We start from the raw sequence: 16,870 nt of genomic DNA, 5'->3' as shown, positions 1-16,870 counted from the left end.
GTTCACAAGTGGAACCCATGGACTTCTCATCACTACACACTCACACATGTATACATGGACGTGCAGTACACATATACATCTATGCACGGAATCCATGCGGAGCTGAATTTAACAGTAATTTAAACAAATACAGTATGTTTGTTTAATGTTTCTCAAGTTCCCGCTATTTACTTAGAGCAAAGGGCACATCAGTATTTATATATTAGGCAACATTCCGGTTAGAACCAAGAAGGCACAGCCACCGAATTAACATAGCTCAGTAGAAAGGTTTTCCTAGGCCTGATTTTGCACTCTCTCTGCCTTTTCTATTAATTTAACACTTGCACATTTAAAATAGAAATACTTTACTTTTTTAAATCCTCAAGTAAAAGTACTTGAGCAGAAGTAAAAAAGCATCAAGTAAAAAAAAACTGAAGTACAGTGCTGTGTAAAAGTCTTCTTTCAGAAAAATACTTGTTTTAGACAGTTACGTAATGTCTTCTGCATTAGTGTCAATGGGAAAGAGTATATTTTAAATTTCCCAGCATTCCTTTTGCAAGAAGTTACAGTATTACAGTAAGAGTTTTGTATGTTGTTAAAGAAAGTACACACACAGCCTGAAACAACTTAGCCCAAGCAGGGTCACGGCAAACCAGAACCTAACCAGGCAATACAGGACGCAAGGCTGGAGGGGGCGGGGACACACCGAGGGCGAGACACCAGTCCATCACAAGGCACCCCAAGCAGGACTCGAACCTCAAACCTGCCAGAAAGCAGGACCCAGCCAAACCCGCTGCACCAAGGGGTTGTTGATGATGGATGGTTACTAAGCTTTGTAGGAAGTTTATTAATTAAGAGCATTATTTCTGGAAGGGGGGGTGCAGAGGCGCAGTGGGTTGGACCGGGTCCTGCTCTCCGGTGGGTCTGGGGTTCGAGTCCCACTTGGGGTGCCTTGCGACGGACTGGCATCCCGTCCTGGGTGTGTCCCCTTCCCCCTCTGGCCTTACGCCCTGTGTTGCCGGGTAGGCTCCGGTTCCCCGCGACCCCGTCTGGGACAAGCGGTTCAGAAAATGTGTGTGTTTGCTTTTGTCCTTGTTTTAGTTGTACTTTAATATAAAACAACTTGCAAATATATGTTATGCTTTACAAATTGTATGTGTGTGTGTGTGTGTGTGTGTGTGTGTGTGTGTGTGTGTGTGTGTGTGTATTTCTGGAAGCATTCTCACTTTACAGCTTTTTTCTCCAAGTACCTAAAACTTTCGTACTGTATAACATTAGGATTCATCATAGAACAGGGTCCTGTATAATGAAAAGCTGCTTATGAAACTACTTATAAAAACATAACTCCCCTTTGTTTCATACTTATTATCATGTGCAATGGTATTTTTGCCTGTTACACAGTGATTTCATTGACACAGTAAGTATTTCATTATGTACAGTGACTTGTATCATATTTTGAGCCAAAGAGAAACACTTGGCAGCTCAAGCCCTTAAGTTTTTTTTAAAAAACTTCAGTTATATCAGTCTGGCTATCTTATGAGATCTAATACATCAATCTCTACATTATCCTGGAAACAATACAGTTCAGAGTGGTGACTGAACTACTGCCTTTTAATATAGGCACTGAAAGGAGACAGAAATTCCTTCTAGCGATTAATGAAAAGGTCACAGTTCTTCTTGAACAAATCCAACTATATAATCATTTCAATTCTGTTTATTTTCACAGAGTGCTCTTCTTAGCAAAGTGACAAAGGGGACTGAATAAAGTTCAAGATACAACACAAAATACAACACAAAGATACAATTCAAATAGCAGCAGTTAGAGTTAACTATCACAATAAGCCTGCTGACGGCTGAGAAAAGAAAAACAAAAAACTCCCACTGCAAACAAAGGGAGGAAGATAAACCTCCGGGGGTCCAAGTACCAGTTGCTTCCCTTCCCTTCTGAACATTTTAAAGTTGTGGCAGGGTACTTGTATGTCTATCACACAGAGATATGGAAGGTAGGTATCCAAGCACCTGGTTGCTGATCCAGTACCCCAGGGTAGGCAGCCACTGGCTTTCAGCAGCAGGTCACATGTCCAGAGGGTGGCAGTACCCGTGTGCTACTGAGGCGCTGGTGTTCTCATGGCCCCAGGACAGCTCAGGGAAAAAAAAGAGTATGCTTTTGAGAACATCAGCTGGGATCAACTATTGATCATGTATTTCATGTATTAGATTTTACTTAGTCTATCTTAAAGACAGCAATGGAGGGGACATTTTTCACTGTATTAGGCAGAGCACTCCACAGCTCTGGGGCCCACTGGCCAAACCCTCTGCCACCAACAATCTTCATGTGGCTCTCAAGGCCTGTTTAGTATCCCGTAGGGTCCTTATGCGCTCCTCCAGCTCTTGGATTTTCTCAAGAAGTTCTGAACTTACCAGGTATCTGTGGCAGGTAAAGTCATCAATTTTGTCAGTGGGATTCACAGCGAACCAGTGACAACCCTACTGTATCCATAATACAGCAATAATGTAATTCCCCAACAATAACAATGATGCACTGAAGAGGAACACTAAGTGACAGGGATAAAAGACAGTGTAAAATAGTAAAAGTGAAACAAAAAATGAAAACAGACACACCATTGTAAGATCTGTGCTGAACTGGTTTGCTGGACAGATGTTCTGAGGATGCTGATGATCTCACAGACAAAGCTGCTTCCTCAAATTAACAACCTCAGTCACTCACAACCAGTGGTTATTTGTATGAATACAAATCATAAATGAAAATCCCAAGAGAATTCAATACTAATAATTAATTTCGTTATTACCATATATAAGAAAATCATAATACTTTTAAACAGTTTGACAGCAATTATATGTGATGAACTGCTTTAACCTACACAGGTTATAATTTGTTTTTTCAAATATATATTCATACACCTAATTTAAATTAATTACATTGACTCACCAAATAACTCATCTTAAGGACAATTTAGACAAACTCATGAAATGCCTCACTCACAAAAAAGGATAAAAAGTTGCTCTTAACATATTAAAATCATTTAAAGTCACATTTTATCCAGTGTTACATTGTCACTTCAATCTCCCAAACTAAAAGCTTAGGCAATTTCTGTATTTTCTTGCCTTGGTGACTTTTCCTGAGTAGTTGGAACTGTGGCCAATATGCCCAGAGAACTCAAGGATTGGAATGAGTTTTATTTATGCTGATGCCAGTTCCCACAAGAGAGCTTCATCTCCTGAGTACTAAATGGTTGTCATGATTCCGTCCAGGAAGCGGGTCATCAGACCCAAGTGCAGCGCAGAGGCGCACAGGATGAGGGGACGATCCGAGAGTCGTGGTCAGGAAACTGGCGAAGGTCACCGAGGAGCAGGCGTCGTTACGAGGAGAATCCGAAAAACCGTGAGTCGAAGATCAGGCGATGGGTCGAGGGAGATGAAGAGGGTGAGGAGATTCAGGAGTAGGAGGGTCGAGGAACAGGAACACGGACGGGGAGGTCAGGGAAGATGTGAGCAAAACAATCCGAGAAGCGGGAGCGAAGAGTAAGGCTGAACGAGGTTCCGCATCTTCCTGCGCTCCGGGATGTCTTTTTTATGTGCCCGGACCCTGATCAGCCGCAGGTGTTCCTCGTTGCCGAGGTGGAAGGCGTGACAGTGGTGCTCAGTACATCAAAAAGCAATAGACTTCTGGAACTCTGTGGAAGCTCACCATTACCTGCAGTTTAGTTCTGTTACTTGTCTTCATAGTTCATTGCCTGGTATATATCCTTACCCAGTTCCGAGTCTCTGTAATACCCCCACATAGAGATGTGACAAAAGGCCCTAACCTTATGAAAATAAAATGCTAAATAATCCATCTTCAAAATAAACCACTTTTAAAGAGAAAAGATACACACACACTGGCTAAAACCACCTATCCCAAGCAGGGTCGCAGTGAACAGGAGCCTAGCCCGGCAACACAAGGCGCAAGGCTGGAGGGGGAGGGGAACGCCAGTCCAAGGCACCGCAAGCAGGGTTCGAACCCTGGACCCACCAGAGAGCAGGACCCAGCCAAACCTGCTGCGCCACCATCCCCCCTGCAAACAGAAAATATTAGTTTTTAAAAAGAAGAGTCCCTGTCTCTGAAATTCAAGCCCCCCCCAAAAAATTTCCACTTAACCCTTCCAAAAATCACAGTTTTATGAACACAGAAACAATGTACACTGAGTGGTCAAAATTAGGTTCTGATTTTTGTAGTCAAATGAATGTTCTGATTCATGACACAGCAGGGCGCTAAGGGCAGTGCTAGGCAGGAGCAGTGACATAGGATGTCGCCACAGAATCGGTAGACAATCAGCATTGAATAGGAGTTTGTGGAGACAACGTATGTTTATAGTTGCCGGCAGTTGATGGTAAATGCTTACGGAAAGAATCGGCCTACCGCTGGAAGTGATTATTTTTATTAATTTAAAATTAATTTTAATGTTGTTTTAAGTTAATAAAAAGAAATTAAATATGTTTTACAGAATTCTTTAATTAATTAAAATGGACTTCTGGTAGCAGTTGTGTTCATAAGTCAAAGTTGAAGAATCACTGTACTCTTGGTTCCTCTGGATCTCTGACCTTGCTTTAAATCTCAGTAATCTAGAATTTCATACTGTACCACTTCTCACCTTGTGCACCCATTGAATAGTCCTGTGGCGACATCCTATATCACTGCTCCTGCCTAGCACTGCCCTCAGCACCCTGCTGTGTCAGATTCATCCCATAAACATCTGTAATTTTCACTTTGTGATTAAACAGAAAACAGTTAAATTCTAGTTATGAATACCAGACACAAGTTGTGAACGAAAATTGGATGTAGAAGGCGCAAAGCTAAGTACTTTCGGCATGCCATTTAGATGCCATGGCTATAAAGATGTTCAATTTGGTGTGAGGTCTTATTTGCCAGCTAGAGGCTGCAGTTCTTACCTAAAAGCCCTCAGTAGCCAGTATGCCACAGATTCTAAGAGCCAGCACAAGAATGAAAAGAGTTAATTAATTATGTCACTTCAGCCAGTCTGAAATGCACAACTTGTCCAACATACTCCTGTTCACACTTTTAGCAAAAAAACTTGCTCCCAACTGTTTCCTGGAGACACTGGTTTCTCAAACGATGTACTTTTCTGTCAACATGTTGTGGACAGAGAAAACAAGAGGATTGTTGCAGTTTTGGCGAGCTTTAGGCGTTGTGTAAGATGATTTTCTTGCAGTTGGCTCCAAGAAAGAATGCGCAACAGCCCCCATCAGACCCCCATCCTTCGATGGAAAATTACTCGTCCAAAGAACAAAGTGCAGCAATTGCAGCGACGTTGAAAAATAAAACCATGGGCCACTGATTTATTTTGCACCTATTGGTGCACATTATTGCAAGATAATCAAGATTATCCACAACCCTTTTTATTCCATTATAATACAGAATTTTTTTTTTCAGTGTTGATTTTCTGTATAGAAGAAGAGTATGCATCATGTACATTGCTGCACTAACCAGACGGCGTTACTACTGGATGTGCTCACAGCGCACCCTGCTTACGTTGGCGACCAGTGGGTGATGGGTCTACGCTTCACCAAAAGCTGTTTTTCCCTTGAAGTGGCTGACTGGGCAGCAAACTCACTTCAGAAGTACCACCAACATCTCAGACAACTCTGTTATGCCCACAACCACGTGCCCAAGCTCTCTCGGCGAAACTGGTGAAGGCTATGGCTGCACTTGAAGAACCACAATCTCCAGAAGTGCTAGACTGATCAAATGCTGTTTCAGAATCACTCTTCTGTATCAGAACTGTCCCACTCACTGTTTCTACTCCCTTTGCTTTCTTTTAGCACGTACTTCACAGCTGTTTCACATAACTTCTAAACTTCTATAACTACTGCTCACAGTATCTGCATGACAGGAGACGAGCAGAAGAGAAAAAAATGTTATTACATTAAACATTCACGTCACTCAAGCCATTATAAAGGGTCCTTTGGAACCCCAAGAGACATAAAATTACTTTAAAAATGTTTCTTTACCAGAATGTTTACTAGTCACACTGTTCCTGTTGAGAGATAACTAAGCTACAAATAGGTAATTTTTTCCAAATAATTTTAATGAATGAAATTAATAAGTTTCACATAAGAACTGCTGTACATAAAAACCAATTCTTCCATTAAAACAAATGAGCAGAATTCCACACTGAGTGAAAAGACTCTAAATTCAAAAAAAAACTTCTCCATACTTCACCGTCATTTCAAAATTTTAATTTTCAAGCCAAATCTGATCCACGAGCGGTGTGAGATGAAGATGGCTGGACTCTATCACCCCTTATCAGTACTCAAGAGGGCCATGCTGCAAGACATAAACTTTGCACAATACAGATTTCTTACTATTGTAATATTTTGCAATACTTGTACAGTGTTACTATGCCTTGGAAGATGTGCAGATATTTGGCCTTGGACCCATAGGGTTTGTTCCTGATAAAAAAATTAGGAATATTTATTTCCTCTCCTCTGGTGCTTTCCTGACTTTTCACCCTTAAGTCTTTAAATGTGCATCTTCTTAGTTATTAGTCGTGGCAACTGTTGGATATCTCTTTGTTTTTAATATTCATTTATGTATTCTCTTTAAGAGCCCTGAGGTAACTTTTCTGGAAATAAAACAAAGTTCACAAAAACTGCAATTAATTCATCATGGTTGAGCTACTATTGTTGTCGACTGCTATTTTACTAGTATTGTATTGTTGTGGACATTTTGCGTATCTTGGACTATGTTGCATGGTGACCTCAAGCTGTGTTTGGAGTAAAAACCTTGTGTAGAAGAAGAGACTCAAAGGCAGGAAAAGCAGTGTTTCCAGTAATCGATCTAGAGGCTGGGCTGTCCCTCTTCTGACTGTCCTGCTCCCCCGTGGCCTGTGGCTTCACAGAAACACGGAGAGTTCCTCTAAATGCAGAGTCAGCCCAGAAACATCACACTTGAGGAAGTACTCGTCGTACAGCTCACAGACCAGCTTTTCTAGAAAGAGAAGCAAGCTTCTGGCATGTCTCATCTCTCACTGACTGCAGGACCCATTGACCAGACAACACTGGAAGCATCTTCTTGGAATTATGGTGGAAATCCCATGTGGCTTTGAGGTTTAAACATGTACAGACATGGCTTCTTCATGACACATTCATGAAATGTTAAACTGATTAAGACTCTGACAAAATATGTACAATTTTTATGTATCATAGTATCTGACAAGGCACCTGCAAGTGCTCTTCAGGGGTTTAGTGCCATAACGCCAGCACACTATACTAAAGAGGAGTCCAAATTTAAATTTGACTGAAAGGGCACTGTATAAATTTAGGGACCGTATAAATGAATTACTTACCACCAGCAGCTGATATGATATGTAAATACTATAAACTAAATCACTGTTTCTGTATCTGATTCTATCAGTTCTAATGAATGAAAGGTTACCGTTAGAAAACAGCGATATTTTAATTGTTTAATTGTTTTTTTAATTCCATATTTTATTAGTCAGTGCAAGGAGGCCATCAAAACCTGTTAAAAAGTTTAATTTGGATTCTCTCTTGTAATCTTCTAGGAATATGATCTGAACACAGCCACATCACCACGATCGTCATGGTGCTTTCAAATGAGCTAGTAGAATAAATTATTTTCAAGTACGTAATTAAATATTAAAGTAAAATTTAAGACATAAACTCGTTTTGCAAAAATATGTGGGTGATTATTGACACTAGTACTACTTAATATAATACAGTCTGTCATAATCATTTGAAAACAGGTTGAAGATACTAATTAGGGGTTATTTTTCTGTGAAGGTATGGCAGAATATAATATACTGCGATATTTGAGAACGAGGCTCGTACCGCACTATGAAACCGAGAGACCACATGGACAGTGTTCGGCGGTCGCTACGCGAGCTTGTAGTTTCCGTTCGCGCTCAAAACCTGCAGTGACGTCAACACACATGTGAAGACCCCCCCCCCCCCCGCCGCCGCCCAACTATCCCTGACAGACAGAAAAGACAAGAAAGAAGACCACCGCAGAATTGTCCCAGGCCCAGGAGTGCCCTCGATTCGTTCACTCAGATGTACACAAGTGTAAAATCGAAACCATGTCGAGCGTTAATTCCAGTTTCTACCTTACAACTCGCTGCATATTTATTTATATCTATATAGGAAATTACACAGAAGTGGGCGATATTCTTCGATAGCGCGCTTTCAGTTTATTGTTATGTTTCTGTATAAGGAAAATCCCTACCTTTCAGACAATATATAAATGTGATCAGAGATGAAGCATGAAACACAACCCCTGACACCCAGGGCCAGATCCAAAAATGCCAAGCATGAAGTTTTGTGAGTAGCTATTATTATTTTGTGCTTCGACACACTCGCACCATTGAAAAATGCACACGCTTTACTTTCAGTCTGTCGGCTGTCGGTCGAATTATAGCGGGACTGCAGAACTTATCGATTTCGCGCGCTGTGTTCCCTGCAGGTTTGCTCTCGTGCCTCTGCCTCATCCTGCTCCATCTGACCTATGGCAGCCCGCTGCGCGCGAGCGATGCGCGTCGTCCCGAGGGCTGCGGCGCTTGCGCCACGCGCTCCAGGGCACTGCTGTGGAACGTGACGCAGGCCGTGGCTCTTGTAAGTCTCTCACATTCTCAAGTGTTAACTGGCGATGATATGTGTGTTTATATAATATGTTACCGCCAGTTGCATATATTAAAGTATATATGTATTTAATATTTAAATAGTATATAAATTAAACGAAAGAAGACACACAAATGACATGTATACTGAATTATAAGTATGCATAACTGGTGATTATGCATACATATTCAGTGTATGTTGCTGTTTTGCTGCTTCTTTCGCCTTGTTTTTTATATTTATACATATATAGTGTTTTATGTTTTATTAGTTTTTCTGTAAGCGCAAGTTTTTTCTAACATAACCTATAATAAAGTTCATGCGGCGACAGATGATATTATTAGACATGCCATGGTTTTTGGCTTTTACCTTTGGTTTCAGCAGTAGAATAAAGTAAACAGACAGACAGACACACACTGACTCAGATATTCACACGCTTTGGACAATTTAGAGTGACCAATCCACATACACGCCTTTGGACTGTGGGGAAAAGTGGGGCACCTGGAGACACGGAGCCTGCGTTAAAGTGTGTACTGTTCGTACTACAGGTATAAAGAGCTAAACAAACAGAGCTAGACAGTCATACAGTATTTTAAAGTAATTGATGAAGGGAAACCGCCTTTTTGTGTTATGATAACTAAGGTTAACTGCTGATATAATTTTTTTACCATAATATCATAAACAAGTGTCATTTCTGGATCTCAGAAACACATTTTTTTACCATTGAAACAAATGGCAATAGTTAATACTAATTATGGTAATAGTTCATAGTAAACCTTAAGGTTTTTCAGGAACCCATTACTTTTATAAGACGCAGGAAGATTGTATATAATTATATATATATACTGTGGCGCGCAGCGCCGTGGGTTTGGATGGGGCGAAGAAGGACGCAGAGGCAGCGTTCATCTCTAACATTTTATTTGAACACCGGCACACAGGGAAATAACGCTCTCGGTCCGAGGACCCCGTTTCCTCCGGGACCTGCGCGTCTAGCCCGCCTTCCCAGACTGCTTAGCGCCCCCAGGCTCTCTCCTCTTTCTCCCCCCGGCAGACGCGATCACCCCCCTATTCCCCGTTCGTCACCGACCGCTAACCAATTACAATAAACACATTTCCCGCTTAAAACGGTAATGCGGGTCGTTACAATGTATGTGTGTCTGTCTACCTACATTACATATAATGCACACTCGCACTAATTCGAACTCAGTGGTTTTACCAGAATTATAGAATTATCATTTCAGAATGTTTAATTTTAGTTATGATTAACGGTGTGATATACTGCGCTGCGTTGCTGCGAGTGCGAAGCCCGCATTTTGCACTGCAAGTGATGCACTTCGGTCATTGCATTTTTCCCCAACGCAGGACAATTTGTTCAAGGGAATAAACTGCTCGGAGCAGCGCGCGCACATGAGCACGGCGGTGTCCGCGTGCCAGCCCGCCCCTTGGCAGGTGGGTGTTCGCGTGGCGCGTGTGATTGTCCGCGCGTCATTTTCGAGAACGTGCATGCTTGCGGTGTGTGTTTCATTTAGTGTGTACGCTAATTGGTTTGTGCGCACCTATTTAAACCAGTGTGACCCCGCTTTTTGTATCACCTGGCAGGCGGCGGTATGTTCTGGCGACGCCGGGAACGCAGTCTTTGACCAGGTATTTCTAACACAGCAGCAGTGCTGCAGGGTGTGCTGGTGGTGACACACGCACAGTGCTCAGTCTCAGCTTTCACTTGCCTTTCTTGGTTAATTAAACAGTATTTCAGGTGTTGGCCAGGTAGTGAGAAAGGAGTGGAATTTTACTGCACTCCTGATCAAACTCATTACGGTAGCTGCTATGGATCACTGTCTGCTTTGTCAGCACCAGGAAATTCTCTGTGCGCCTTGGGAAGCTAACAGTGCTCACATCATGTATTGCTGCAGAGGGAGTGCTTGCAGAGCATCAAAGTAGATCTTCAGCACTACAGAGCTGTGCTGCTCGCTTACTGCAGCCCCGCTCTGGACGCCACTGTGGTCCAGGCCATTGATGATCTTATGGAGGTGCGAGGAATGCCGCTACTCCCACACATACATGCAGACTTTCTACTTTCATTTATGGGGGGCGGGAGGTGGAGTGACTGATCCTAGCTGCCATCTGGCAAGTAGAATTAACATTGTTAGTCTTTTTGCATGTTAATATAATTCTCTCATGGTTCAAAGGGTGTGACAATGTCTTCTAGTTTTAATGTATAGTCAACTCCAAGCTCCCATATTTCAGATCTGTAATTCTGTCAGTCACTCATAAACATAATAAAATGTATTTATGCTTTTCTCATAAACAGCATTGTTTCTCATCACCTTTGCCTAGAGACACCTCGGCATTAAAGGTAACATATTCTTTCTAGTTCACATTTTAAAAAAATTCACATTTTCATTTCTGATTTGTAAGATTGCATCATAATGCAACCATGAAGCCTCAAACATCCATAAATGTAAAATAGTAGCTTCAGTTTAAAAGGGAAAGTGTTCTTTTGTCATCCTTTCCTCAGGACTCATCCGTCAAAGACCACACCTTTGACGAGAGGCTGCAGATGTGCAAAGTGCTGAAGGGGTTCCGCATTCGAGCCATCACCATCACCAGAGTCTTAAGTTACATTACTGCTGAACAGCACAAGGACTAAACTATCGCAGTCCTCGTCTTCATCTCAGTACAGTCATAAGCTACTTCTCTGTAAAAGGTCAAAAGTAGGCCTTCATCATCAAAAAAAAGATTAACTGCTAAAACTGTGTAAAGCCTACCTATGACCAGAATCTATCTAATTAGGTACAGTTTACTAGTTTTACACCTAATTTACATTAAACAGCACCTGAAGAGATCCCCAAAGTTACTCAATACTATCACAAATGACAGGATATAAACTACATTAATTACAGTAACAGCATATCACCTCGCTACACATTTTTTTATTCAGCCAATCCTCACATAACAAAATTAATTTAGTCCAGGAAATCACCCTGTCAGGCAAATTCGCGTTGTAAGTGCATAAAATAACATTTGTTTTTTATGGAAAAAGATGAAAAAAAATCTCCTAAAATTAGTTAAAATACCAGAATATGTCTCTTTTAATAAGAATATTTCAGTGCATGACAATGATAATATCAGCATATTTTATAATATTTGCAACAAAATTTTTTTAGAGCTTGTCTTTTAAATCTAGATTTTATTTTAGCAGTTTTTGTTACGTGAGGTCTGATGTATTTATGTTATTTATTCCTTGAATTAAATATTTATAAATGTTTAATAAATATTTAAATATTTATTAAAGTTTGTGTGTCTAGAAACCGATAATTTGTAAAGTTAATTTATAAAGAAGATAAAAATAGCCTTACAATGTTTTTATTTAATTGGTTGTTTTTATTTTTGTGGGGTATTTTTCTGCACAAGATGCAAGAATAATAAAAAAAAGCTTAAAATTTTGTGTTATTTGTGTTTCACTTTATTCACATTCATGATCCATTTTTTTCATTTTACTGTGCTATCATTCCTCAGAAGCCTCTCCTTGCTGCTGTTCCTTTCCTGTGAAGTTACTTCAAAGAAATAACTTGTCAAAGGAACGGGCTGCTTAATTCTTTAAAGTTTTTCAAATTAAATATTTGAAACTTCCACAGCTGTCATCCTAATGTGTTAATCTATATACATGATTGATTTTCTCCTAGCTAAGCAATTAAGAGCTTAATAGAACTAATGGATTCAGTGATTCAAAGATCTTTTCCTGTTCTAACAAACTATCTTTTATGATAGCAAATCTGGTGCAGTGAAATTCATCGCTATGTACTTTCTGCAGCACTTTTCAGTGCGTATTCATACGTGCAAGTGTGTGTTAGCCTATGTTTATAAGATGGAATTTAAATATGCACAAACCATGCAAATTTGTTAGTAATTACACAAGACTTTTTCTAAAGTTACCTTTAATATTTACTCTCTGGCAGGCAGGCAACAAATTATTGGCACTAGTAAGAAAGCATTCAGTTCCATTCAGATGTAATGTCAGATGCCACACTAAAAAGTAGAAAGATATGCAAGATAAATGAGTGTGGTCAGCTGCTAAGAACTTAGTGATAGCCCCAGGACTATCTGTGATTAATAATGTCCAAGTTAAATACACAGGTGAATGAGTCAATGGGGTTGAAGTTTTGTGTATGTTGGGGGGGTATACTCTGAATCGGTATTGGGTTGGAAGAACTCAGAATGCGGAGGCCCAAAAGACTCAGCTTTGCTTTCTCATAACCCATTTGACACAAGATGAGTTACTTCTAAAAAGCCAGACGACTACGTTCATCAAACAGAATCAGAACCAGATATCAACAAATAAATATAATTTGGAAGTATATTTTCATTGGGTTTGGATGGGTCCTCCTCTCCGGTAAGTCTGGGGTTCAAGTCCCGCTTGGGGTCCCTTGTGAGGGACTGGCGTCCCGTCCTGGGTGTGTCCCCTCCCCCTCCAGCCTTGCGCCCTGTGTTGCCAGGTTAGGCTCCTGCTCACCGCGACCCCACTTGGGACAAGCGGCTTTGGTCAATGTGTATGTGTGTGTCTTCAGTCTTAGTTGAAGGTTTTGTCTACCAGTCAGTATTTATGTAGCCAGTACGTTAAAGTGCCTAGAGAGCAGCCATAGAAACCCAAAGCTTATTTAACCCCAAGCTGCCAAGTTGTTTATCTCAGCTAACAGTTATGTGCTGAAAACACCCTACTGCTATATACAACATGTGATGCTATGAGGCAGAGCCATAAGCAAAGCACACTGTGTTTTAGTGGAATTTTCCCTTAAGGTGCAGGGAAGGTTTGGAAAAAGCCCCCTTAAAATGAAGCCCTAAGAAGCCACAAGAGTACAGAGGTACAATTAAAGTACTCCTCTTATAACTGTACATTTTTCTCTAGCATCGTCTATCTGAAATGTGACCTTGGCCATACGAATTGAATGAATGATACCATAAATAGTTTTCCCTCTTGCTAAAAGTGCAGCCTGCAATGCCCGAAGTTTAATTCTGAAAGACATGGACTTCTAACAATAAGCTTCCTAGTTCAGGACACACAACCTCCTGCTGCTGAATTACCCTTGAACAAGGTACTTACCCTGATCTGCTCCAAGTGAAAATACCCCGCTGTATAAATGGGTTAAACACTGTAGATTTTTTATGGTAAAAGTGTCAGCTCAGCAACAATTTACAATAATCCTTATCATCTTCATCATTATCATCCTTTAGGCAATGCAAGGTCTAAGCTATTCAAATGTATTCAATGGAAGTGCAGTATATTTATGAAATGGAAGAATTTTCTAGTTTAACCATGTCTCATTGCAGTTATATACCTGCACACTTAGTCCTTCGAAAAAATAATGCAGTTTTACTTTGTATCGGATCCTTCTGCCTTTAATTTTTCACACGGTTGTAGAGCTGCATTTTTTGTGAATGTGAAAGAATCGCTTGCCACGTTCCTCAAACAAAATTACGAATATTACGTAACAGGAAAATACAGCACAGTTGAAAAACACAGATAAATCAGCCTGGGACGGTATATACAGAATCGCATCAGTCCAAGTCTGAGAACTTTAATAACACTATGTGTGTTACAGATGCCTTGACAGAGGGCATCTGAGTTTCAGTGATATTCTGGGTCAACCTCACCACACCCTCTGTTGGTTTGGGGCGCTCGGCTGAGCAGGTGTATCGGGATGTGATCGAGGCGGTCAGGATGAACTTTACTGTGCACCTGTAAAAGTTGGTGGGTAGAGATGGAGACATTCGGATTTTTCTGAGATGTCTGAAGAAGTAAAGGTTTTGGTAAGCTTTCTCGACGGTAGCCGACGTGTGTGGAAATTTAAAACTGCTGACCTTTTTCTTGGCATCTCCTCCAGTGTAGATGGGTGTGTGCTCTACCCACCTTCCTCCTAAAATCTAGGACCAGCTCCTTGGTCTTGCAGATGGTGGTGTCATTAACAAATTTAATGATGGAGGTGGAGCTGTGTCTGTCTGCATAGCTGCAGGTGAAGGAGTAGAGAAGGGGGCTCAGCACGCTGCCCTGTGCGGTGTTAGTGTTAAGGATCAGCGTAGAGGAGGTGGTGCTGCCAACACTCACATGCTGAGATCTACCAGTTAAGAAGTCCAGTACTCAGTTGCAGAGGGTGGTACTTGTTGTGTTTACGGGTGCAATAACTACACTCGAACACAAATAAAGATAAGACGCGATGGATAATGTTTTCTTTTTCCTTTACTGAACCACATGCAGCAACAACTCTTCTACCCTTTTCTGTACATATTGCCGGCCAACCAAACTCTAACCCATGGTGCTATTAAGAGTGGCCTATTAACTCTTAGCCCGGAGTTTTCACTATAATTAATACACAACAGTACTGAGTCCCATGTCTTGGAACCTGTGATCACATTTGTCAACAGTGTTAAATGCAGAGCTATAGTCTATAAACAGTGCTCTAAAACACCGCCGGTTGTTTGGGTGCGCCACGATGGTGTGAAGTGCCGAGGGACACGGCATTGCCTGTGGACCGGTTGTGGCAGTATGCAAATTGAAGCTGGTCCCAACTATCTTGGATACTCCATTTAATGTGTCGCAGCACCAGCATCTCAAAGCATTTCATCACTGCAGGAGCGAGTACCACTGCCCTGTAGTCACTGAGTCAGTGCACCTTTGTCTTCTTTTGCACAGGGACAGTTGTTTTTTCCAAGCACGTGGGAACTTTGGATTCCTTCAGTGAGGTGTCAAAGGAGTCTGCCAGAACTTCCGCTGACTGATCACAGCACCTATTTAAAAGGCACCTGGAGATTCAATGTGGACTGCAAGCTCTGTGGATGCTGAAAAAGGTTTTCTGACCCTGATGTGATTTGAACACACAACCCTATGACTGGGAGTCAGACACACTACCACCGCACCACAAGATCACATAGAAAAGGGGCTCAGACCCCAGCAGCAAGCCCTGTGGTTGGTTGGTTGAGACACATGCACAGGCAATGGAGGGGGTGTTTAGGTCCGCACAGGTCCATAATGTGTCAGCGGAGTCACTGAATCTCCAAAATGGTGATGGGCCTCATATCGACTCCAAGATCAGCACAGATATAAGCCTCCAGCTCCCCCTACCTTCCAGCTGAAGTAAAACTCAAATATGTAAACTCACACTGGCTCCTAACAATGTGGTCCAAACTGCTGTGGAGTCACCACTGAGGCAATTCACTTGTCGTACATCGAAACTCTGTGGGACTGTCGAAATGTACTACAAAAGCCACATTCCACATTTTCACCAGCACCAGTCTAATGCCCTCATAGCCACATCCAGACAAGTCAAAATTACCATAGGTGGTTCAATATAAGGGTAGCTGGTAGTGTAGTGTAGTGATTGGTACTGACACTTCTAAACCTGAAGGTTGCAGGTTTGAGCCCCACTTCTGCTGAGAAGCAGCATCTTTCAAACTACCTATGAGGGAGGAGAGAAATTAAAATGTACTGGTTGCCACTAGGAGATAGACAGAAAAAGAGCAGAGGTGTAGGCCTCTAAGGTACCTTGCTGTTATTTGGCCACAGACACATAAAACTATACAGGAATGGCATAAAAATCCCAATGTCCTGGAGTAGGGATAGTAGAGTCCAGAAATGTAGTGTGATGGTTAGTGTGGTTGGCTTTAGCTATCAAGATGAGTGGTTCAAATCCTGCTTCCATCACTAGAGCTCTTGAGCAAGATGCTTACCCTGGATAGAGCTAGTAAAATTATGCAGATAGATAAATACTTATAAGTCATCAGATAAATAAATGTGTATTAGTGGCGGAATGCGGAAACTACAGCTCACTCATAGCTCCGACCAAAAACAGGAGTAAGCACTTGATACAAAGTGCTTCTACTGAATATTGACATGAAAGGGTGATATCCCATTTTCTAATTACTTCACAACTGACTGGTAGAAATGTGCTTTTTTCTACTCACTTTTTTATACTCAAATGGATCTGATACTATCCCAGGTTTTTCCACTTGCACCTAAATACCTGACAGACTTTTGCCTTCATCCCTGAAACCCACAATCTCCATGCAAATCCATAACATACTGCAGCCCATAGCATTACTGATTACTACAATTATTACCGCTTGTAATGCTCGCTGCCAAGTTATTTGCATAGTTTTCAGTCCCCAGATCACGCAAAATCATTTGTAATGACAGCTGGTAGCATAGTGACTAGAGGTGTTGCATTTGAACCCAAAGGTTGTAAGTTTG

The sequence above is a fragment of the Scleropages formosus genome, chromosome 3, assembly GCF_900964775.1.
Source record: "Scleropages formosus chromosome 3, fSclFor1.1, whole genome shotgun sequence".
In the NCBI taxonomy this organism is placed as follows: domain Eukaryota; kingdom Metazoa; phylum Chordata; class Actinopteri; order Osteoglossiformes; family Osteoglossidae; genus Scleropages; species Scleropages formosus.
The sequence above is the reverse complement of the archived record's forward strand: the minus strand, read 5'-3'. Positions refer to the sequence as shown.